Source organism: Cryptomeria japonica, chromosome 1, assembly GCF_030272615.1.
Source record: "Cryptomeria japonica chromosome 1, Sugi_1.0, whole genome shotgun sequence".
Classification (NCBI taxonomy): Eukaryota; Viridiplantae; Streptophyta; class Pinopsida; order Cupressales; family Cupressaceae; genus Cryptomeria; species Cryptomeria japonica.
This window is the reverse complement of record NC_081405.1, coordinates 62,511,776-62,536,278: the sequence shown is the minus strand read 5'-3', so window position 1 is coordinate 62,536,278 and position 24,503 is coordinate 62,511,776.

The following is a 24,503-nucleotide window of genomic DNA, read 5'->3' as shown; positions in this document are numbered from 1 at the left end:
AACAAGATAAACATACTAATCATTAGCTCAATCACAAAAGCAAATTGCAATGATCTATCCTAATTACATCCAATAGAGACATAAAGATAAAACATTCAAAAGTAAATACTATGCAAACCATATGTGGATATGAATGCTTCCTTCATGCAACTCCATTGTTCTTCTTTCCTCTTCAAATAGTTTGGTTGTGGATCTCACCTACAAGTGCACACACATAATTGAAAGAAAGTAGACAAGATTATTGATCAAGAGTACTCGAAATGTGATTGATTAGAAATTCGATAGTCTGATTAGGGGTCAAGAATCAAGGGGTTTGATTGAAGAAATTCATCCAATTTATAGAGAAATTGGAGAAATGAATCAAATTAGCATGATTCAATTCAAATGGAAATTGCAAATCAATTATGTCAATTATGACAAATTATGCACTTTCTATGCAAAATTTGTTGATTGATGATTTATGACAAATTATGACAAACTTCTATGTAAAAAATTGATTGATTGTCAATTATGACAAATTATGACAAATTTCTATGTCAAAAATTGATTGATTGTCAATTATGACAAATTATGACAAATTTCTATGTCATTTCCATGAATTTAGGAGAGAAATAGGAGGAAACTGAAATTAGGAATTAGAAAATTAGGAAATTAGAGAATTAAGAATTTAGGAATTAAGAAATTGATGAAAATTAGAAATTAGGTAAATTAATTAATAATTTGTCATTTATTAATTAATTCACAAAGAGGAATAATTAGCCAATTAAATGAACATTTAATTGTGACAAGAAGACTTAGGATAAATAAATAATTTATTAATCCTAAAGGAAGAAATGACACACAAGGTTAAATGATTAAATCATGAAACCCTAGAAGATGAATTAACAATGCAAGAATGACAATGTTTGAAGATAATTGATATCGATCATGATTTTGAATTGATAAATGAGCAATGTGATAAATGATTTGATTGAGAAAATGCACCAATTGACGAGGAACAATGACAAATTGATCCAAATTGACATAATTGAAAAGAACGATGATTGATGACAAAATAGATTGCAAAATGACAATATTGAAAATGACCACGATCGATGACAAATCGATCGCAAAATGACAAGATCGAACATGACAACGACCGATGACAAATCGATCGTTAAACGACAAGATTGAAAATGATAAGGATTGATGATAAAATCGATTGCCAGATGATAAGATTGATAAGAGGACAACGATCGATGACAAATCAATCGCAAGATTGACAGGAGGACAAAACCCTAATTAGGATTGACGATGTCCAAAATGATGACAAATGAGTACGCACATTGATGTGATAGGATAAAATTGATCAAAATCATGACTAGATAGTGTTGTCGACAAGACCAAATTTGAGAGCGAGACGAATGAAGAATGTAGAAGAATGACTAGATGCTCACAAATGATAAAGGCCAAGTGCGAAACATAGGAGAAATGTTAATGTGACGCAAAAACCTAAAATGAGGCAATGCGCAAATGTTAAAGTATGATTCCGCAAGCGTTGACCATTTTTAGGTGTCTACACAAGTAATTGAGACTCTACGCCTTGTCCCTCCTGAGAAAGGGGTGTGTGTGAATGGATAGTACCTTCCTTGACATCCTCAGTAATATTTGAACAACTACCCCATTCATAGTCATTAGAATCAGTTTCCAAAGTACTTTCCTAGAGTCATTCAGTGTTGCTGATAGGTACGTTGTAGGGTGAGAAAATATCTTTGATAATTGATACCATTTTTGTAGTTTTTTTTAATTCAGAATTAGAGCCTCCTTGTACCCTTTGCATTTGTTTATACATTGTTTCTCCTTGGGGAGCAATGATTTCTTCAGGTGGTGACTCTGCCTTGTTTTGAATAGGTTCTTGTACATGATGCACTTTCTCATAATATGCTTCTTCCCTTTGAATGGTTTGTTCCTCTTGTCATTTCTCTTTTTCTTGGTGTTCTCTCTCTTGTTGTTTCTACTGCTTGGTGTAGTGCCTCTTGCCATGAGTTCTCATTGTATTTATTCTTTTCTTTCCACTGATGTTTCTGATACTTATTTTATTTATGTCTAAGGGGTATGTTGCATCCATATCCTACTCTAGTTTTGTCCCATGAAAATTGTGAAGGAGGTTCTAGCAGTTTTGTAATGCCTTCTTGATGCTTGCCTATAGGTCCTTTTCCATTGTATCCCATCTGTTGCATGATCAAGAATCCGTTTCCATATTGGTGTGTTAGTATGGCCACCTCCAGAGTAGAAGCTTTGACCTCTTCCTCATCCTTGTATAGCCAACTAAGGATGTCTTTCTCTTCTGATTCATTTGCTAGTGTGCCCAATTGGATAAATTTTCCATCAAACTTGGTGATGGGCTGTGTTGCTTGATGTGTCGATGCAGAAGGTTGTCCATGAGATTTTGGTGATGTTGATAATTTTGATAGACACATGGGTTAAAAAGAGTATTCTCCCATGCCTTGATCTTTGATTGTCATCTTTTATTTGAAGTCCATGGATAAAGAATTGAACTTTTCTTGATGATGATCTAATGCTGAGGAAGCTGGAGCTTCCCTGTTGTGTGGAACCAGGTTGTCTTGAGCTGCCCCTATAGTATTGTAATGTTAAAAGGATTATTATCGGCAGATATGGAAGTTTCTTGTCCATTATACGAGAATTTCACACACTGATGGTATGTTGAAGGCACTGCTTGCATTTCATGTATCTAAGGATGACCCAATAAAATATTGTATCTATGTCTAAGACTTGGCACATAGTGTCCCTTTGTATCGGTCCTACCTTAATAGGTAGTATCATTGTTCCTTTGGATGACCTTTCTTCATCATCGTAGGCCTTGATGGTGATCTTTTTGTTTGGATCAATAGACTGCTCAGAGAAGCCTAATGCATGGATAAGCTTTAAAGTATAGATATTGAGACCAGATCCTCCATCTATTAATACTCTTTTAACTTGATGTTTATAGACTAAGAATTTAATATGAAGGGGAGTGTTATGCAGATGACTTAAAGAGACATTATCATGCTCAAAAAAGGTGAGGTTATGAGGCCCTATCAAATGAGCCACCATGGCTTGGAATTTATCAATGTCCATATCTTGAGGAACATTTGTTTCAACTAGTGCTTGTTCTAAGATGTCTTTATCTTTTGGTGAGAGTTTGAGTAACTCGAGTATGGATATTTGAGCAGGAGTTCTCTGCAGTTGATTAACCAAATCATATTGAGTCTTGGGGATAGTGATGGATGTTGATGTATGCCCTTTCAAGACGTATTTTTGAGCTCTAGTTGTCACATTGATTGATGCATGGTCTTGTTTATCCTTGATTTTTATGATATTTATTTGGTTGTCATCTATCGATATGTGATTGATGGTGTTGTTGTACAGGTGATTTATACAAGCTCCCCCAGTATCATTTGATGATGAAGCTCCTCCCTTTTTGTAATTTGGGAGAGGATTTTTAAAGGCGTCATGGTCACCGTTTATTTTGAGACCATCAACCGTTAAATCACCTCTATCGATCATATCCTGAACAATGTTCTTAAGCCTCATGCAATCATTTGTGTGATGTCCTTTGTTTCGATGAAAATTATAGAAATACGAGTCATTCCACCAAGGTGGTTTGACCTGGGGTTCAAATTTGTTTATGGCCGACAATGTGATAATTTTGTTCGCCAGGAGTTCTCGAAATGCCGATTCTAAGGTTTTCCCTAATGGTGTGTAGATGTGTCTAGTTGGGAAAGTGTTGGTGTTACCTCTTTGGTTTGTATTATTCCCTCGGTTAGCATTTTTTCCTTGGTTATTGTTGTTGCCTTGGATATTGTTATTGCCTTGGGTATTGTTATTGGTGTTTGAAATTGAAGGTCCTTGATTGGTATTTTGTGGATAAGTGTTAGTGCCTTGATTAACACCTTTTTTATTTTTGTTAGACCGTGGATTACCTGATAAAGCTAATACTGGTTGTTTAGATTTCATATCATTAGCATCAGCTCCTCCATCATTAACAACTTTTTTGTTTCTTGTCCAAAATATAGATTTTTTTAAAGTGTTGTTGTTGTTTTGATTGTTAAAGGAGTGAGTGTTGGATGAGTTAGTTCCTTCCTTAAAGAACTTAAATGTTCCTTTCTTGATGCAGGCTTTCCAACGCTGAAGAAACACCATGAATGTTTCATTGTTTTTTTTGTGTGTTGCATACATCCAACATGATGATTGTGTGTTAAATTTGTTTACCAACTCATCAAATGATCTGATGGGAGGTGTAAGTTTAGACAAACACTCCATTGTTTGCCCTCCCAAAATTCTTGGGAATAGTCTCATTAAGTAAGTGTCATCGAGAGAAAACTCTAGGCTTATGGTACAAAATTCCCGAACATTATCGCGAGGATCTCTTTTACCATCGTATTTGTCGTACTTTGGTATATTTGAATTCGGGCGAAAAGGTATCATGTTTAATCTCCTCTCAAAGGGATGAGGATAGATCTCATCCAAGAAGTATCGCATCGTAGTCCCTTGTTACATATCATGCATTTTCCTTTTCATCATTTGAATTTGTTGTGTAAGAGCGACCGTGGGTGCATTTGTATGTCGAGAGAGAGCTTACTCCCTTTCATTAAGATTATCCCGAGTTCGGGCATGGTTGTGTCCGGGTGTGTTATTTTGTTCATGTATGATTTGTGGGTCATGTGTTTCTTCTTCTCTTTGTTGGTCTTGATAGGCATAATTTCTAGACCTTGTTCTAAAAATTCTTTCATCGACATTCCTTAAGTTTTCGATATTGAAATTTTCAGGAAGTGTAACTCCTTTGCTAGTTAGCATGAGTATATATTTTTGCTTGTCTTCTTCAATAAGTCTTTCCATGAGCCTTTGGAATGAGGGGTTTTCTTGATATTCTTGGAGAATTTCCTCAGTGATCTCTGTATCTCCTAGATTATTATACTCGAAAGGGTTCAATAATCTATGACCCATACTTGACTCTAGTCGTGATTCGCTTTGCTTGTTTCTTTGAGAGCGAGTGACAATGGACATTTATTTCTATCGGAGTTCTTGGTGGTGTTTGGTGGATATAATATGTTCCTCAATAAAAACTTTCTATCACAAAGGGAGTTTCATCTTCTTCTTCTCTCTCAGGGGTTGGTGGTTCAGGTTGAGCTTCGTTATAAGTGATACATAACTGTGAGAATAAAGCGGGTTGATTCTTCCTCCACGATTTAAGCGTTGGTTGAATGTCACTTTCTGAATATAAGCTCTCCTTCTTAAAGGTTCTTTGTCAAACTCATTTGATTTGCCTTGAATATACAATCGTATGTGATGCATTAATGCGCGATGTGATTTAAAAGTTGGCGATTGATATAGAGAAACTTATTCCTTTTTGCAAGTGTGTTAGAGCTAGGTTGTATTTTCCTCAACTTAGTTTTGTGATGAAGACTTGTTGTTCTCAAAATATGAGGAGTGGTCATACACGAATGATCAATGGTTTATATTGATGTTGGATTGTGATACTTTGTTTGAAAAACTCAAGCTTACTTCATCAAGTAGAGGTTTAGTTAGATTCGCCCCCACGACAAAGTGTGTCAAATGATATGGATAAAGTCTCCCAATATGGAAACTTGATTTGGCAAATTAAGGATTAAACTTGGTATGTTGTTTGTGATAGGATCTGTTAGATGGTGAAACTTTTATCAATGTGATGGTACTACCTGATTTTGGTTGGATGAAGTCTTATCTCGAGCTAGTTTAAGATTCAAAAAAATTGTTCTAAGGATGCTTGTTTGATTTTGGAATTGTTTTCTCTGATAATCTGATTCGGAATTTGACTACTGATTTTGATACAGGACCAAAAAGGGTACTCACAACTGATGATAAAATTTTCTAGAAATGCTTGTTTTGCTCTCTGTTTTTCTTGATTTTGAATATGTGCTAAGACAGAGATGGATGCGCTAACAAATGACCTAGATGAGCTACAAAAAGTTCTCTATGCTCTAAGCTACCTCTTCTACGTGTTGACTAAGATTGTTTGAAACTATTTTGACTGGAAATCTTACATGCTAATATTTCCCTAGAAAGCGCTAATGTTTGGGCTAAAACCGCTAAGGTATGCCTCTTACGCGCTAAGCTGATGCTAAAATGCGCTAAGCTGGTATCGCAAAGCGCCACTGTAAGTTTACCGAATCTAAAACTAGTTATGTGCTAAAGTGAAGGCCGCGAGTGCTAAGTTTTGGTGCAAATGCGCTACAGAATGGTTGATACGTGCTAGGAAGTTGCTCCTATGCACTAAGATGCCTTGATTTCTTTGTTTTCTGCCATTTTGGGATTTTAACACATGTGATTTTGATGGATGATTTTAAGAAAAATAAATTGCAAACACGACACACAAAAGAGAGAACAAATTTTGCCTATGCTAGACAAATAGTGTATGTTCTATGAGGATGTGTTCAAATCCCCGATGTTTTCACAGGTTTAGATAACAAGTAAGACAAATTAGATAGGTTGTTTATTCACGGATCATCAACAATATCATAACCAGGTAGTCTCGATACTTCGTCAGCTCAAACAACCTTGTCACCCCCTAGGGGCGCCCATTTTTTTGCCTTTTGCCAGAAATTAACTCAGAGTGAATTGCTTCACAATTGAGTAGTTATCTTGGGAAATATATGGCGAGTGATCTTGGGGGCGGATTATTCCCCACCCTTGCACTATGATATTGAAGATGTTTGGATATTGACTCAGCTCAAAGTTTCTAGTGCTAAGGTTCGTAATTAGGCTTTTATTCAATCCTTAGTGATTTACTCCCTCGAGAGGCTTCCCAACCTTTAGAACAAAGGATTTACGTATCTTTGAGATACTGGGGGAAGGGTAATCGCTAAGCAAAACTATTGAAGGGGACTTTCATCAGCCTCCACTTTTGATTATAGTGGGTTGGAACACTTGGCGACAAAGTCATTTCCCACTTAGGTCATTCCCCTCTCACAGACCATTTAAATGGCACCCTAAGAGCATCTCGGGAGGGCATGCCTGCTGAAGGATTTAAATGCTTGAAATGAAGAAAGCATCAGAGTGGTTTGGCTTTTTGATCACCTAATTAACGGGAGAGCATATACCTTCCACTTTCGAGACAAAGAACAAAAATTCTTTTTATCCTTCAAATCAGTGATTTTCTAACTTCTACTTGGAGATTTTGCTCCAAAAATCATGGTGTTCTTTTTACCCCTTTATAGCAATGATTTTCTAAGTAAAAGAAATCATGGTCAACAAAGGAAATTTCGATTTTGGTCAACAAAGTAAAGGCGATAAATCAAAAATTTCCTTTTGCCTTGCACAAAATAAATATGAGGTTCTTTTTATCCTTTGAAAAAATGAAAATGGATCTCTTTATGCACCAAAGGAAGGTGAAGTAATTTATACCTTTGCAAAAATGGAAATTTGTTTGTTCTTTTTAGAGCCCAAATGAAGTGTTTTTCCTAACTTGCAGGAATGAAAGATTTTGCTTTGTTGTTCTTCTTAATCCTTTAATGAAGTTCCTTTTAATCCCAAAGGAAAATGTAGTTGATTTTAAACCCAAAAAGACAAGTGAGATTCTTTCCAAATTTATAGAAAAGTGAATTCATTTTACTTTAACTTGAAAGTCAAAAGAACTAAAATTTCTATCTTAACTTAATCAAAACCTGCAAGAAAATAGTTAGCTACCTGCAAGTAGAAAGTTAGTAAAACCAAAATCTGATGTGGGCTTAAACAAGCCTAAAATCATTTTTCCTCAGTTACAGTTTTGTGTTTTTCCCTGTTACAGTTATGTGCTAGACTGTAGCACAGATGCGCTACAGAAAGCTTCTTATGTGCTAAGTTGATTACCTAATGCGCTACTCTATTTTCCAAATGTGCTATGATGATACAGAATAAAGCTAGAACTATTAGGCACTAACAAAAAGCCTACATGTGCTAAGGAATGAGTCTTACATGCTAAATAGTATACCAGAAGTGCTACTAAAAGGGTTCTATGTGCCAAAGAAAGGGTCCAACACGCTAACTTAGCTTTTTTGCGTGCTTGCAATATTTCTCCTGCATCAAAAAGGATAAGATTAATGGGGTTATGCCCCATGATGGGCACCATAAATGAGTGCGGGAAAAGTGGTTAGTAGAAACACAAAATTTGGTTTCAAAAAGATCCACACACCAATGGGACACTTGGTGCAAGTTATGGAGCTATATTGAATAGCTCAACTTCCCAAGGGATGTTCCATTGTTCTCTATCTCATAGGATCCCTCAAGTCAATGCCTTTTCTTTCATATCACTAAGCAAAGTGACTTGGGAATGACAACTCCAAGAATGAGTGATATTTGATTAATTTAACATGGATGCATTCTTAGATATGTATGATATTGGATCTATGATTATTTAAACTAGCATGAATGTGATGTTATGATAAAGATTAGTAATCCTATCCTAACAATATATACTATTCTAACATGGATATTCTATGATATTGAAAATTACTTTTAAAATGCTATTAAGATGATTTTTATCAAAGAAAGGCTAAATGCTTAGTAAAATGACTATAGATTAGATGCATGAAACTTGGATCTCTGAAAATGAGAGAATGAGAGCTTTATTTATAGGAAAAATAGAGCAATGGCTGATCAAGATTGGATAATTTAACAAGGGCCAGGATTGAAAGTCATCAATCCATGTTTACAATTCTCACCAATGAAATGGTGACAATTGTCAACAAGAGGTTGCTTGAGAAGAGATGTAAGAAGCATTAAATGCTTGAGAAGACATGATGGTTACCCTAGGAGGTAAGGGTTATCCAATGGATAAAGCCTTTACCCGAGGGATAAACTCTTGTGCAAGGGTTAATAGGATAACCAAGGTCAAAGCCATGGATGCTTGATGAGACCCTTGGGTTAGATGGGGGTTGAGTTAGAAAGAAAGTCTCTAATCATGTAAGCAGGTTGAGTTAACCATTAATGGTTATGAAGACTTTGAAGGTTAACTTGTTGAAGACACAAAGCCTTTAATGGTTATTGAAGACTTTGAGGGTTTGAGAAGTGACTTCCCTTTGCTTAGGGATGTGACAATATTTAGGAGATGGATTAGGCTAAATTGGAAGTGATTAGAAGAATCTAGAAGGGTTTTAGGGAGGCAAGTGGGAGATGTAGGAAAATGCAAGTGGATTGAGGGGGATTTTAATGAAAATAAATTACTTTATTTCAACTAAAATAGATGCAACTTGCATAAATACAAGTGGTGGATTTAAATAAATAAATTAGATTTATTTATTTGCAATGAACAATTTAATTAAATGTAAATTTAATTAAAAGGGGAGAAAGGAAAATTAATTAAATAAAGTGATTTATTTAATCAAAGGTTAGAAAAAGGCTTAGGTGAACTTAATTAAATAAATTAAGTAATTTATTTAATCAAATAGATGAATGTAAAGAATTTAATTAAATAGAGGAATAAGGTTAAAATGAATATTAAATATTCATTTATGAAAGTGGTCATTTTTATACATCTACAAGAGGTCCACAAGTGAATCTTTCAGTTTGACAATCATTGTAGTTAGTGCTCTTGAAGTTCAATTTAATGATGATGGAGATTCTAGTAAGTTGTGTTGGTGCAGTTGTTTCTATGGTAATTCATGATTCTTGTGGATGTTTCTAGATCGTGTGCTATTTGTGTTGGTGGTCTGCATTGATCAGTGAGCGCATTATTGATGATTTTCCTTGATTCGGTGGTGTTCTTCATGTTCTTGGCTGACATGATGATTGTAGCATTTTTTGGATGTTTGAGGTGTAATTATTGGAGGTGTTTCATGGTCGAGGTAGTGATTTAGGTCCATACTATGTCTTAGCTGACATTGTTTTGGTCCACTTATAGTATTGTAGCGTGTGTGGTTATATCTTTGTAAGTTGTGATGTGTGTTGAGCCGACCTTGAAAGATAGGTTGATGATATGTATTAATAAATGTAATAATCATGTGAGAGAGTGATCTGTGTGTGCGAATAATGCTTTGATCTTTTGGAAGTAGTGAAGTAGTGAGAATAAGTGTGAAAAAGTGTGAAAGAGTAGAATATGTGTTATGTGCTTAACCAAAATTGTAACCGGGGATGAGGAGATGTTATTATTTCAGTTCATGATCTTCCGGATGTAATCCGGATTTTTTTGTAAGACAATGAGTCTTCCCTAGGTAACAGGTTGTAGCCCTTTGTTGTTTTTGAGTAGTGAGCTCTAGGCAGTGTGCCTAAATGCATGTGCATCCCCGCTTGTAATATTTTATATACTTCTAACAGGTTATCATCATATTGTGGGTAGGTTCCCACCGTGGTTAATCCCTTGACCGGGTTTTCCATGTCAAAAATCATGGTGTTATATGTGTTATTGATGTGGTGTTGATTTATGCTTTCACTATTAATTATCAAATCTGAAATTGTGTTCGAGTTAGGAAAATATATTGATAAAACTGATTCACCCCCCTCTCAATTTTTTTCCTTGTTGTCAACAAATGGTATCAGAGCTAGGTTGCGGGTTCAAACCTTGCATGCGCAGAGGGGGGGATTATTGCAAGGTGTGCGCCCTTGGTCTTTGTGCATCACAAGCAGTGGGTTTGTGACATGTCTTAACCACCTCCCATGGATTCTATGTGTCTGGTCGTTGTAGCGGGCATCGACAAGCCGACCTTTTGGTGCAATGAAAACCATATCCAACATTAGGTTGGTAGTGCATTGGCAGGATATTGTAGTGCATATAGGATTTTCGTGCATGTGATTGATTTGATAGTGCAATGAGTGACTATTTTAGCGCATTGGATTGATTTGATAGCACATATACCGATTTTGTTAGTGCATAGAGAATATTGGCACATAAAAACACTGTTTTAGCGCATCCACACGAGAATGATGAAAAAGCTGATTTTTCTTTGATATTTTTGATTGCGACAACTTTTGTCGTGTTGATGTTTGATAGAATAGGTGATGAAAAACCTCATGATAAATGAGAATCAATGATATGTACTCATAGAGATTGATTTAAATCTCATATGAGCCAATTTGATTGATAGATTGATTGATAGATTGATTGATAGATTGATTGATAATTTACCTCATCATAGATGAGAATAAACTATATGCACTCAACAAGATTTGATTGATCAAAAGCTGATTTGTGATATGTTATGATTTGTAGGAGAACTTAGGAGTTCTATAGTCTCGGGAGCAATTCCTGAAGACCTGGAGATTGATCCCCTGCCTCGTGCAGGCTGATTTGGATATCATTGAGAGATGCATATTATCATCCTTGCTTGACATGCCCCGGTATAAAAATTAACCGTGGTTTATTGACGGCTTTGGTTGAGCGGTGGCATAGCGACACTGAAACCTTTCATTTACCTATTGGCGAGATGATAGTGATGCCAGAGGATGTCTACAAGATTTTGAGGATCCTTGTAGTTGGAGATCTTGTTCCCTATGAGCACACAAAGGAGGGAGGGACATAGGTGCTGAGGCAAGTATTTTATGATGATCCCATGGTAGGAGATGGTGATTTGTATGAGCCACTACCATCAAGACTTGCAGGGTTTATTGGAGGCTTTTTATGTCTCGACTGTAGGTCGAACGGACTGTTAGTTGGCTGGGGAGTGGTCCTAGAGATGATGATCACAGAGGGCGGTAGATATGCATGGGGTTCGTGCATGCTTGCCCATTTATATCACAAGCTACACCAGGTTGTGTATCGTAGAGCCACAAGTTTATCTATAAGGGTTACATTGTTCCAGGTTTGCGTATGGGAGAATATAGCTATGACCCGGCCCTTGGCAAATAGAGATAGACTAGTCGACAAGCCATATGTTTTTGTTTACACAGGGGTTGTTGTCCAACGTAAGATAGGCAAATTGGAGTATTGGTGTCGAGTGTTGGATGATATGAAGATAGTGATATGGAGGTCGTATCTAGACCATGAGACGTGGCTAGAGGATGTTACAGAGATGCCATTTGTGTTCTAATTCGAATACCTGATTGGACAGACACCGTTCATCATTGAAATATTTTTGCACATGAGGGCGTACCGTCAGTATGGCTGTGTACAGGGTGTACTACATGGAGATTTCCTATATACGCATAGACAATAAGATGTGGCCAAGTGGGGGCCCATGATTATATACAATGCAGTCCACGTAGAGTACTTTGGGTTAGGTGCAAAGACTTCAGATTACGTAACCGACATGGTCAATGCGGGGATGATTGTCCAGTACTCGCAGTATTTTGTCGCACGTGTAGTGCCCAGATTTTTTAACTCAAGTGATCCAATGCCCACGTTGGATGAGGAGGAGGAGGACAGGACACAGGAGAGGGGAGCCCGACTTTGGAGAGATGACGATGACGATGATGATGATGATGATGATGATGATGATGATGATGATGATGATGATGATGATGATGATGATGATGATGATGATGATGATGATGATGGTGAGGAGGGTGGGGGCAGAGGCGGAGTAGGTGGTGCAGGGGTACAAGTGCCAGTAGTTCTAGGTAGGGTTTGGAGGTCAGATTACCTCAGAGGAGAAGATCTGGTATCCCTCCCATATAGGGCATAGGTATAGGGGAGGCTGTCAGGCAGGATATAGGGGGCAACTGATACTTCTACATAGGCTCTAGCTCAGCAGTCGATAGGACAAAAACTGACAACCCGTAGATAGGTTTAGATTGGAGTGCCCTCTCAACAATAGGAGGCTCAGATAGCTGCACTACAGACCATGGTCCACGGTTTATAGGGACAGTTGAGACAGGTGCAGCGGTCGTTGGCACAGGCCCACAAACAAATTGCCACTTTGACTACAAAGAGAGATACTGCTATTGTAGAGCGATATGTTTCTATTGATAGACAGAGGTAGGAAGAGGCCTATGTTGAGAGATTGCAAAGAGTGGCCAAGGGGACCACTACAACAGATGCTTTTAGAGAGATTCGACACTCAGCCAAGAGCCAAAGTATTATAGGCAGCTATACTATGCTAGTATCCCTGTTGATTAGCGTGCATCAAGTTATGTAGAGGTTTTTGCTGCCAGATTAGGACAAATTCAAACACAAACTAGCAGAGGTATGATAGGATCTCTTTGCAGAGATCCACCAGGTGGAAACCTAGGTGATAGGGGTGCAATAGCAAGAGGGTCGAGTAGATCGACAATGTCTAGAGAGAGCACAATTTTCTCCTTGTATGATATGTGCCTCATATTTTGTATCATCTTGATGTATACATTTATTCATTCATATATTTATATAATTCCGACCATTTTTTATGTATCTCTTATTTTGATATGATATCTTTGTACACTTGAGACTAATTCTTTTTGAGATTATATGAGATGCAACAATTGGATCTATATGGTTCCTATATGATTCATGATATGATGCTTATATGCTTTATATATGATGATGCTTATATGATAGATAAATGCATTTGATTCCTATTCTATGAGTCTATGATGATGCAATATATATATATGTATATGATCTCATTATGACATGTTCACATGACGATAATGCATTGTATGTGTCATGATGATGTTTACTCATGGTTGATGTGCGTATGAGATGCTTTGTATATGATGGATGTAATGACAAAATTTATACAAATGATGTTTATATGATAATGTTCATGTGATGATGCATTTTCTTTATGATGATGAGATGTATGGATGATATCATTTGATTATGCCTATGTAATGATGTGTTGATATTGATTAGTGATCTGAATGTATATGCCACTAAATGAAATGACATGGATGCACATAAATCCAAATGCTACTAATTGTAAATGAATGTTCTTATTTGAAATTAGATGCAATGATAATGAATGCCATAATGTGATGATGTGAATGATGATTTTTTTTTTATGTCAAGTGTACTCAATCATTGAATAAGAGAAAAATATTTTGTCAATTTGTCACTCTCGTGCAATCCATGCTTAGAATGCTTATGCAAGATCTAATTATGAATGGAATCTAGTTTTACCATGTTATGCACTTTTGTCATTTCATCACTCAATTTTGTTGTGCCCCTTTTTGTCATCATTGAGCTCTTAAAATGTTGGAAGTTGATACAAACATCAATGGTATAATTGAACCATGATGACCCGAGTAAAACTTACATGGATTTTGATATTTCAAGACAACACAAGCATCGAGGTATAATTGAACCAAGATGACTTGAGTTTTGTTTACGTAAACCAGACAAGAGTGGACCATTTTCTTATGCAAATCCAAAATGTACTTAATGATATGTTACCAATCATGTCCTACGACAAATTTGCATAGTACTAATGATCTCCTCATAGACAGTAGGCAAAGAAAAATATCATGCTCCTTCCTTGCTTACGTAGTTCAAGACATCCTTGAGTCACTTAGGAGATATGATAGCAAAAATCAAGATACACAAGTCAAACTCACCTACCAAAGTGATCAAATCATGATTCAGAATATATTGTCCATTGAATTTGGTTTTACCAATCCCGATGTTTGATTTTGATAGTTGGTTTCGAAAGTTTGTGACTTATGTTCAACCTTGAGTCTCTTTGTGCTTGTTGTTTTCAATGTGTTTCCTAACTATTGTTATTTACCTGTTGTTTTAAACTCTAAGCAAACTTCCCCTACCGATTTGAGGATTTTTCCCCCAGTCTTGAAACAACCTCTTATTATGGATATATATGATGATCACCAATCCATGGTGAGACGTTTATTGCAATGTTGGATTATTTATAAGGCTTTATTAGGGATAGGTATAATGATTGCGAAAAGTGGATGCATGATCTATGCACTAATAAATGGAAGAGTTTATCTATCACAAATAGCACCTATTGCTAGGTTTTCACTATTTGCATTTATTGCACCTTTTTGATTTTTTCTTCTTCTGATTTTAACAATTTTTTTTGCTTTTTAAAAAACATCTCCCATGCATTGGATGACTTATGTATAGAATTTATTGATATGGATGTTGTTAATAGGCTCATGAAATAGGTCCCCTTCTGGTGTAGATATCTGATATGCCCCAGAACCATATGCTAATATGATGATGAATGGACCTAGCCAATTGGATTCAAAATTTTCCTTCTTTTCCTAATCTTGTTGATTGGGAAGATTCTATTTTAGTACCAATTCACAAACCTGAAACATTCTTTTTCTCACCTTATGATTATAGATTCTAGTCATTCGTTGTTGATATGCTTTCAGGTGATCAAAAACATGTTGACAATGTTCATCTAGCAACTCCAACTCTTGTAGTTTGTTTATTCGATATTCCTCATCTGGGATGAGTCCTTTTAATGATACTTTGTGTGAAGGTATCTCGACCTTGATGGGTAAAATATATTTTCATCCACACACAAGTGCATATGGTGTGTCTCTAGTAGGGGTGTGGATGCTAGTTCGGTATGCCCATAAGGCAGGGTTTAGTTGCACATTCCAATCACGACCAATATCGTTCACAATTTTATTTAGGATTTTAAAAATGGTTTTGTTTGAAGCTTCTTCTTGGCCATTCCCTTTAGGATAATAAGGTGTGAAAAAGAGATGTTGGATATGGAATATTTCAGAGAGTTATTGCACATATTGGTTCTTGAAGGCTCTACCATTGTTAGTAACAATAGAACTAGGAATGCCATACCGACATATAATGTAGTTCAAGATGAAGGAGGATATTTACTTGTCGGTAATGGTGGTTAATGGAAAAACTTCAATCCACTTTGTGAAATACTCAGTGGTCTTGATTATGAATTTGTGCCCATTAGAGGAGGAGGATGGATCTTAACCATGAGGTTGAGTTCCCATTGACAAAATGACCATGATGTCATGAACAGTTGTATCTCCTACACCAATTCATGTATGAGATTTCCATGGATTTGACATTTTTGACACCTCTTAGCAAATTGATAAGATTCCTTTTCCATGTTTGGCCAATAGTATTCTAGTCTTATAAGTTTCTTGGCTATAGTAGGACCACTTGAATGCGTACCACAAATACCTTTGTGAACTTCTCGCAAGGAGGTTTCAAATTCATCACTTTCCAAACACCTGAGGAGAGTACAATCAAGACCTTGTTGGTAAAGCGTATAAGCTATTAGGTTATAATGGGCTACTTGATGAATAAAGTTCATTTTTGGTTTCAGGATAGATCAGGTGAGAGGGTATTGTCTTTCAGATAGGTATAGATCTTCCCATAGCTTAAATATTCAAAACCAACTGGGTAGCATATGACTTGGGAATTGGGATTTTCATAGGCGAGGGAAAACAATTATTCCACAAAGATCTCATATGATTCTTATTATCTAGTATTTGTAGATAAGAGGCAATGGTCGGCATGGCATATACAACTTTGTTGTCTAGTCTTGGGATTTGTTCAAAATTGATCTCAACAAAGTTTTTTTTAAAATCATCCATCATTATTTTGTATGGCATCATCTTGTCATCCTTTGTTTTATAGTCATCATTAAATTGATTAATGAACAATTGGGAGTCGCCATAGAGTTGTAACTCTATGATCTTCCATTCTACTGCTACTTTGATGCCAGTGACTAGTGCTTCATATTCAGCTATATTGTTTGTGTAGGGGAGCATCAACCTATGAGACCTAGGGATCGTGTGTCCTTGAGGAGTGACAAATAGGATACCAACACCTGATCCATGTTGGGTGTAAGATCCATCAAAGTATAGTATCCATGGTTGTGCTGCAACTACTAGGACATATGTATCTGGAAATTCGATATGCATTGGATGATTATCTTGCAACGGTGCTTCAGCTAACTGAACTGCTATTTCTTGACCTTTGATGGCTCTTATGACCATATATTGAATGTCAAACTCACTCAATATCATTACCCACTTTTTTAGTCTTCCTGTTAGAGCGGCTTTGTTGAGTAGATATTATAATGGATCTATCTTTTCTATGAAATTGATTGTGTGGGTTAACATATAGTGTCACAACTTTTGAGATGCAAATACTACAGCTAGACAAGCCTTTTCAATGAATGTGTAGTTAAGTTCAGAACCACTCAATGCTCTGTTGATGTAGTAAACAACCCTTTCTTTGCCTGTTGAATCTTCTTGTGCTAACAAAGCTCTGAAGGATACATCAGTTTTTGAGATGTATAAAAGAAGTGGTTTTTTTGTTATTGGCGGCACTAATCTAGGTAGATTCATTAGATATTTTTTCAACTGATCAAAGGCATCTTCACATTTTACCTCCCATTTGAAAGGAACATTCTTGTGTAGCAAATGAGTGAAAGGTAGACATTTTTCAGCCAGCTAGAAGATGAATCTTCTGATGGATTGCAACCTTCCTTATAGTGATCTTAATTGGCTGATGTTTTTGGGGGGTGACATTTTCATGATTGCTTGTACTTTTGTTGGATCTACCTTAATGCCCTTTTCTAAAACTATGTATCATTGGAGTTTTCCTGATGTTACTTCAAATACACACTTCTTCGGATTTAGTCATACATTGAATTTTTCCAATCGCTGAAAGATCTTATTCAGGATCTCTAGATGTCTTTCCCTTATGAATAATTTTACTATTAATTCATCTACATAGTCCTCCATGAATGTGTGCATCATGTCATGGAAGGTTGTGGTCATAGATTGTTGATAGGCCGATCCTGCATTCTTCAATTTGAAAGGCGTGACATTCCATCAATAGGTACCCCATGGGAATGTAAAAGTTGTTTTGTCTTGGCCTTCAGGTGCTATTTTGATCTGGTTGTGACCTGGGAAACCATCCATGAGTGATAACATAGCATGTCCTACGGTTAGATGTACAATCATGTCTATATTGGGAAAATGAAATTCATCCTTTGGACAGGCCTTATTGAGGTCTCTAAAATTGGTGCATATCTGAATTCTCTTGTCTAGTTTTGATATAGGTACAATGTTGGAAACGCATTCTGCATAGTCGATTGGCTAGATGAATCCTACATCTAGTAGTTTTTCAATTCTGCTTTGACTAGAAGTGCTACATGTGGATGCATCTTTCTCAGGTTTTTATTTACTGGCTTAGCTTCGGGAGAATGGATAGGTGGTTCATGATTAAATCCGAATCTATCCCTAGCATATCAACATAGGACCACACAAAATTGATTTTCTTTTCTTTGAAGAAGTTTGTGAAGTTTGGTCTCTCCTGATCTATTAATGATTTAGCTAGGTGTATGGTCTTTGTTGCTTCTTTAGTGCTAATGTTCATTGATTTTGTAGGCTCAATCAATATTGATGATCTTTCCTGATAATGCTCAGCAAGAGTGTCAAGTCTCTCATCCTTCAGTGCCTCAAAGAGGTATTCACCATTTGATATGGCCTTTCTTTTCACTTTTTTTGTTGGTATTATGGATATGTTGCATTGGTTTTGTCATTGATGTCAACACTTATCCTTCTGGAGATCTTTGGTTATGTTCACCAGCAAGTTCAGTGACTTATGCACAGTCACCGGTATTTGGTTCACTGGAAGGTTATATTGTTCACCGGCATTGAGCATGACTTGTTATCATCTGGAGATCACTTGGTTATGTTGAAGACATAGTTTGGACACTTGGCTTTGGAGATTTGGTTATTGGTCTAACCGGGTTGACATATTGGCTGTTACCAGAAAATTGGTCTAGGTTATGGACTGGCATGCGTTATCTATTCCAAATCAGCACGACACATTATAGAGATGGTTTAATCAATTGGTATTGTTGTTGAGCTGACATGATGCATCACATCTTAACTTGTTGTAATTGATCTTATTGTAATATTCTTAGTGAGCCGACCTACACATTTGGTCTTAGGTTTTGGTATATATGTAAGATCTCAATTGTGAGATTAATATAGAGGTGGTATGTAATAAGGTATTATAAGGTTGTGACATTTGGTATATGCGAATGTAAGCAAAGCTACTCACACAGACATCATTTGAAGATTCAAGAAAGGTTTGCAGAAGACAATCAGAGCTTAACTGGTACTGAATCGAGCATTGGAGATGCTACTTTGAGTAGTACATCATCATTCGATTTAATCATCCAATTGTAGTCAGTGTGACTCCTATTTTGTGATTGAGCAGTGAGCTCTAGGCAGCTGGCCTTTCTGCATGTGCATACCCCATTTGTAAACACATACTATCTGCAGTAGTATCATCTGATTGTGGGTAAGGTTTCCCACCGTGGTTTTTTCCCTTACAGGGTTTCCATGTACAAATCTTTGTGTTATGTGTTGTGGATATTATTTCTCTTTCTGTTTTATGCATTAAGTTTCACCGATACTATTATTAATTGTTAATCTGTTTACTGACATTTAGTTTGGTTTACCAGTATTAAGTATCAAGTTTGGTTAAGTTGTATTTGAGATAAAATTATTAGACAACTAATTCACCCCCCCCCCCTCTCAGTTGCCTCCGGGTCCTAACATTTTTATGATCTAACACTACCATTGTCTAGTTTTCACCGTTAGATCAATTCTTTGTTTTATTTATTTTGCGACTAAAAGACTTGGCACTCCTCTAGTTGGAAACTTCGTTAGGAGATTCATTGGTGGAACATGTTTCAGGATTGAGGTAATGAACAATAACATCATCATCTTGAAAGATAGGTATACTAAGCGGTTCTGTTTGTTCCCAATTGATGAGTTTGGGATGCACCAATGGTAAGGAATCATCTGGTGGGTTAAGGTCTATGATATTAAATGTCATGATGGAAATATTGTCAAGATTTGTGATAGCAAGGTGGAGGTCTATGATGTTACTCTCCTCAGGATCATGTATCTTGTTCTGAGTCTGATCATCCTCACTAGAGTCATCGATATGTTGTGATCCAAATTCAAATGGTCTATACCCTGAGCTTTGTCCTTCATAGAGTCTGGGTGCATATGTTTATATCACATCAATCTGTTTATCTTCACAAGTCTCCTTAGATGGTGAATCCCATTCCCATTCGTTGGAATCTATTTCAAAACTAGCTTATAATCTGTGTATTTGTTCATAGAGGTTGTGGGTAGCTTCCTCTCTCTTGATAGCAAGTTCTTCTTGTTTTTGCTCATATTCCTCCTCTTGTTGTTTATAGACTACCTCTTCCTCTTACTATTTGTGAGCTACTTCTTCCTCTTGTTGTTTGCGAGCTACTTTTTCTTGTTGGTGTTTGCAAGCTATTTCTTCGTCTTGCTATTTGCGAGCTAGAATGTCCAGTCCAAAGCCTAGTCCTGATTTGTGTTTAGCATTTTGAGAAGGAATCTATATAGGTTGTAGAATACCTTCTTTTCTTTTTCCAATAGGACCATGACCATCACATCCCATGTTTTGCATGATTTTGAACCCTTTACCATATTGCTATGTTTGTACTATGATATTTAAAGTTGCTTCTTTAGTTTATTCTTCATCCTTGTATAGATAGTTTAGCATGTCTTTATCATCAGATTTATTTGATAGAGTGCCTTCTTTAATAAATGTACCATCAAAGAGATTGATAGGCTATGAAAATTGTTGCTTAGATGTTGATGGTTGTAGATGAGATCTTGGTGAAACTGGTAGTTTTGATGGACATAAAGAATGTTCAATAAAATATTCTCCCATATCTTTGTCTTTTAGTTGAATCTTTTTTCTCAAAATCTACTGATAAAGAATTGAGTTGTGTTTCACTTCTTGATGAAATAGAAGCAGGAGCTTCCCTTTTTGGTGGTACAAAGACATCTTGAACTACCTTGAGATTACTGCAGTACTAAAAGGGATTAGAATATGATGAGATTGAGATTTCTTGTCCATTGTAAGGGAATTTCACACATTAGTGGTAGGTAGATGGCACTACCTGTATTTCATGGATCCAAGGTCAACCCAAGAGTATGTTATAGGTCAAGTCCATATCCAAGTCTTGGAAAATTGTATCTTTCTGAATTGGTCCTACTTGAACGAGCAATGCCACTAATCCTTCTGAGGATCTCTCTTAATCATCATAAGCTTTGATGGTTCTCTTTTTCTTAGGAACTATAGCATTTTATGAGAAACCCAATGCATAGATAAGCTTTAAAGTACAAATATTTAAACCAGCTCCTCCATCTATTTATACACGTTTGACTCGATGTTTATGAATTAAAACTTCAATATGGAGGGGAGTGTTATGCGGATGACTCAAAGAGACATCATAGTTTTCTAAAAATGATATAGGTTGTGAGGCACAGTTGAATGCCCCACTGTGGCTTGGAATTGATCAACATCCAAATTTTTTGGTACCGTGGTGTCCACTAGAGGTCTTTCTAGAATATCCTTGTGCACAGGTGAGATTTTAAGAAGTTCTAGTATGGATTTTTTGCTGGTGTATTTTGCAACTGATCTACCAAGTTGTATTGATTTGAAGGGATAACATATATTTTAGATGTGTTTCCTTTCAAAACAAACTTAGACTTCCCTTGTGTAGTTACATTTTCTAGCCTATACTCTTATTTATCCTTGATTTTGATGGCATTTATTTGCTTGTCGAATGTTGAAATGTGATTGATGGCATTGTCATATATGTATTCACTTTATTTCCTTTGTTGTTTGATGAAGATGACTCTCCCAATTCATAATTAGGAAGAGGATATTTGAATGCTCCATGATAATTATTTGTTTTGTGTCATTCCACAATGATGTCACCTCTATCAAGAATGTCTTGAGCCAAAAGTTTTAATCTTTGGAAATCATTAGTTCGATGACCTTTGCTTCTATGAAACTCACAATGATGTGCATCATTCCACCATGCTGGTTTGAATTTTGGTTTGAAATCTCTTGTATTTGGTAATATTATGAGTTTGTTTGCAAGGAGCTCTTTGAATGTTGTTTCGAGTGACTGTCCCAAAGGTGTGAATTTCTTTGATATGGTGAAGGTGCTAGTTTAGATTTGGTGTTATCTAGACTGTTTGAAGGTGTAGCTCCTGATAAGTTCAAGATTGGTTTCTTTGGTTTGATGTTATGTGCATCAACCACACCATCATTAACAATGTTCTTATTTCTTGTCCAGAATTTGGATTTGTCATTACTATTGGTATTGTTGTAATTGTTGGAAAATTTTGTGCTTTCTTTAGAGAATTTTTATACTCCTCTTTTAACCAAGGCTTCCTCAATTTTGAAACCGTTTTCAATCAGTTTTTGAAAACTTGGTGGACATTACAATTGGAGTCTATATCTCATTTCACTATTTAGTGTATCAATGAAAATATCCATCTTTTCTTTCACAGGTACAGTATAAGGATACCTAGCAAATAACCGTCGCCATCTTTGTAAGAAGGCAAGGAATGTTTTGCCATTTTTCTATTTTGTATTGCATAAGTAAAGCATGGTTACTTCGTGTTGAATATTGTATGAGTATTGAGATACAAACTTGTCTACTAGCTTGTTGAATGTCTTGATACCTAGTGAAAGTTTTGAGAGCCATTTCATGCTCTGTCCTCTTAAATAACCTCATTAAATAGGTCTCATTGTGTGCAAATTCCAAACTCATGGTGCAAAATTCCCTCACATGGTCTTGTGGGTCAGTTTTGCTAGTGTGTTTATTGTATCTTGGAATTTCACAATTTGGTGGTGTAGACACCTAAAATTGTCATGTCTAATTAAATAAATATTTTATTTATTTAATTACTTTAGCTTAATTCTTCTATTAATTAAATAAATCTTTATTTATTTAATTAATTCATTTATCCTCTTCTAGCCTTATTTCTCATTTAAATAAATACATTTATTTATTTAAATTATCCTTTTCCTAAATTAAATAAATATTCTTATTTATTTAATTATCCTACTTCTTCTATTAATTAAATAAATCTTTATTTATTTAATTCATTCATTAACCTTTTCTACCCATGACACATGTCATTCATCTCTTAATTCATACACTACCTACCCCTTTCATTATTTTATTATTTCTTTTACCTACCCTCTAATCATAGCCGACCTCCTTTTACACCTCTCAATCTTATCCCTCCATTTCATATAGTGTCTTCTATATAAGGAGATGCTTCCCTCATTATCAAACCCTAATCAATCATTCTAACTACTTGATCAATTGACTACTTGGCACACTACGATCCTACTTACAACCACATTTCGTTCTTTGTTGAGCTCTTGTGCACATAAAATCTGAGAGCAAATATATCAAGCAAGATCAATGGAGATAGGAAGAATGGAGATCAAAACCCTATTGGACATGTGATGGTATAATCTTTGTGATTTCATTTGATTTGCATTGTCTTAGGTAATCTTTATATGTTATTGTGGATCTTTGTTGATTTTTAGGCTAGGGTTTTGTGGTTGAATTCATTTAGCCTTTCAATATTGTTATTATTGTTATCCATTTTCACCATATACATTTTGGCACGCCCGGTGGGACTCTTGTCCCTTTTGCATTTAACATCCTTGTTGCAGATTTTGTAATGTGAAGTTGCAGATCCGACGTTTTCGGTAGCATTTTGTTATTTCCGCGTCTACGTACTTTCGGATCACGTTTTTGATTTTCTGGCGCGTCTGCGACATCTTGAACTGCGTCTATGTTCTGGCATTATTTTATTTTGTAGGTTTCAGGAAAACACGTCTGTGTTGTAAAGTCGCGTCTGCGCTGGTTTTGGCCGCATTTGTGTCCATAAGACGCGTCTGTGTTCTATAGCCACGTCTGTGTCTCATAGAACCATGTCTGTGTTACCCAGTCGTGTCTGTGTTGAGGGTAACCGTGTCTGTGTTTATCAGTTTCAAAATTTTTGATTTTCATTGATTCAGTTTTTCGGATTTCGCATCTAGGGTTTTAGATCTGGTTTAATTTGAGCTAACATTTTCAGATCTAGCTAACGAAATTGGTGCAGCTTGTCTTGAAGGCTAAATCATTTGGTTGAAGGCCCCTATTTTCACAAAGTCTTTTGGGTTTAAAATTTACCTAACTTGTGTGCTTGCAGGAAGGGGTGATTATTTGAAACAATCCAAACTACTAACAACTCTTTGTTGCAGGTCCTTGGCAAGGGTTTTTGGATTTTTATTGTGTGCCTTGTTTTCATAGACTAGCAAACACTTCCATTGGTGCACTAAAATTGAATTATTGTCTTTTGTGTCTTGAGCAATAGGCTCTTTTTGTTTAATCTTTAGAGGGCCTGTCTTCCCGTGTGGTCATTAGGACTACTAGTGAGAAGAGAACGACCCAAGTGGTAGCGAGGAAAACCCACCTCATCCGAACCACTATAAACAAATGTATTCATGGTGAAAACTATGAATAACGTGTGCTGATTAGTTCATACCGACACTATGTCTCCCTATAAATCCGTTTGATCAAATTTATTTGATCAGTTGTAGGGCGTAACCCCTACCGGCTGGGAGCCTTCTGTATTTACAAAGCTGAAAGTGCCACATGTATGGCCACACGAGTGGATGCCCTTACTAGCACCATTTTGTTTTAGAGGCCCAAATCCTTCTAGTTGTTGGGGTAGGAGGTCGGACCTCTGGTAGCGACCCACACACATACGGTTCTTAG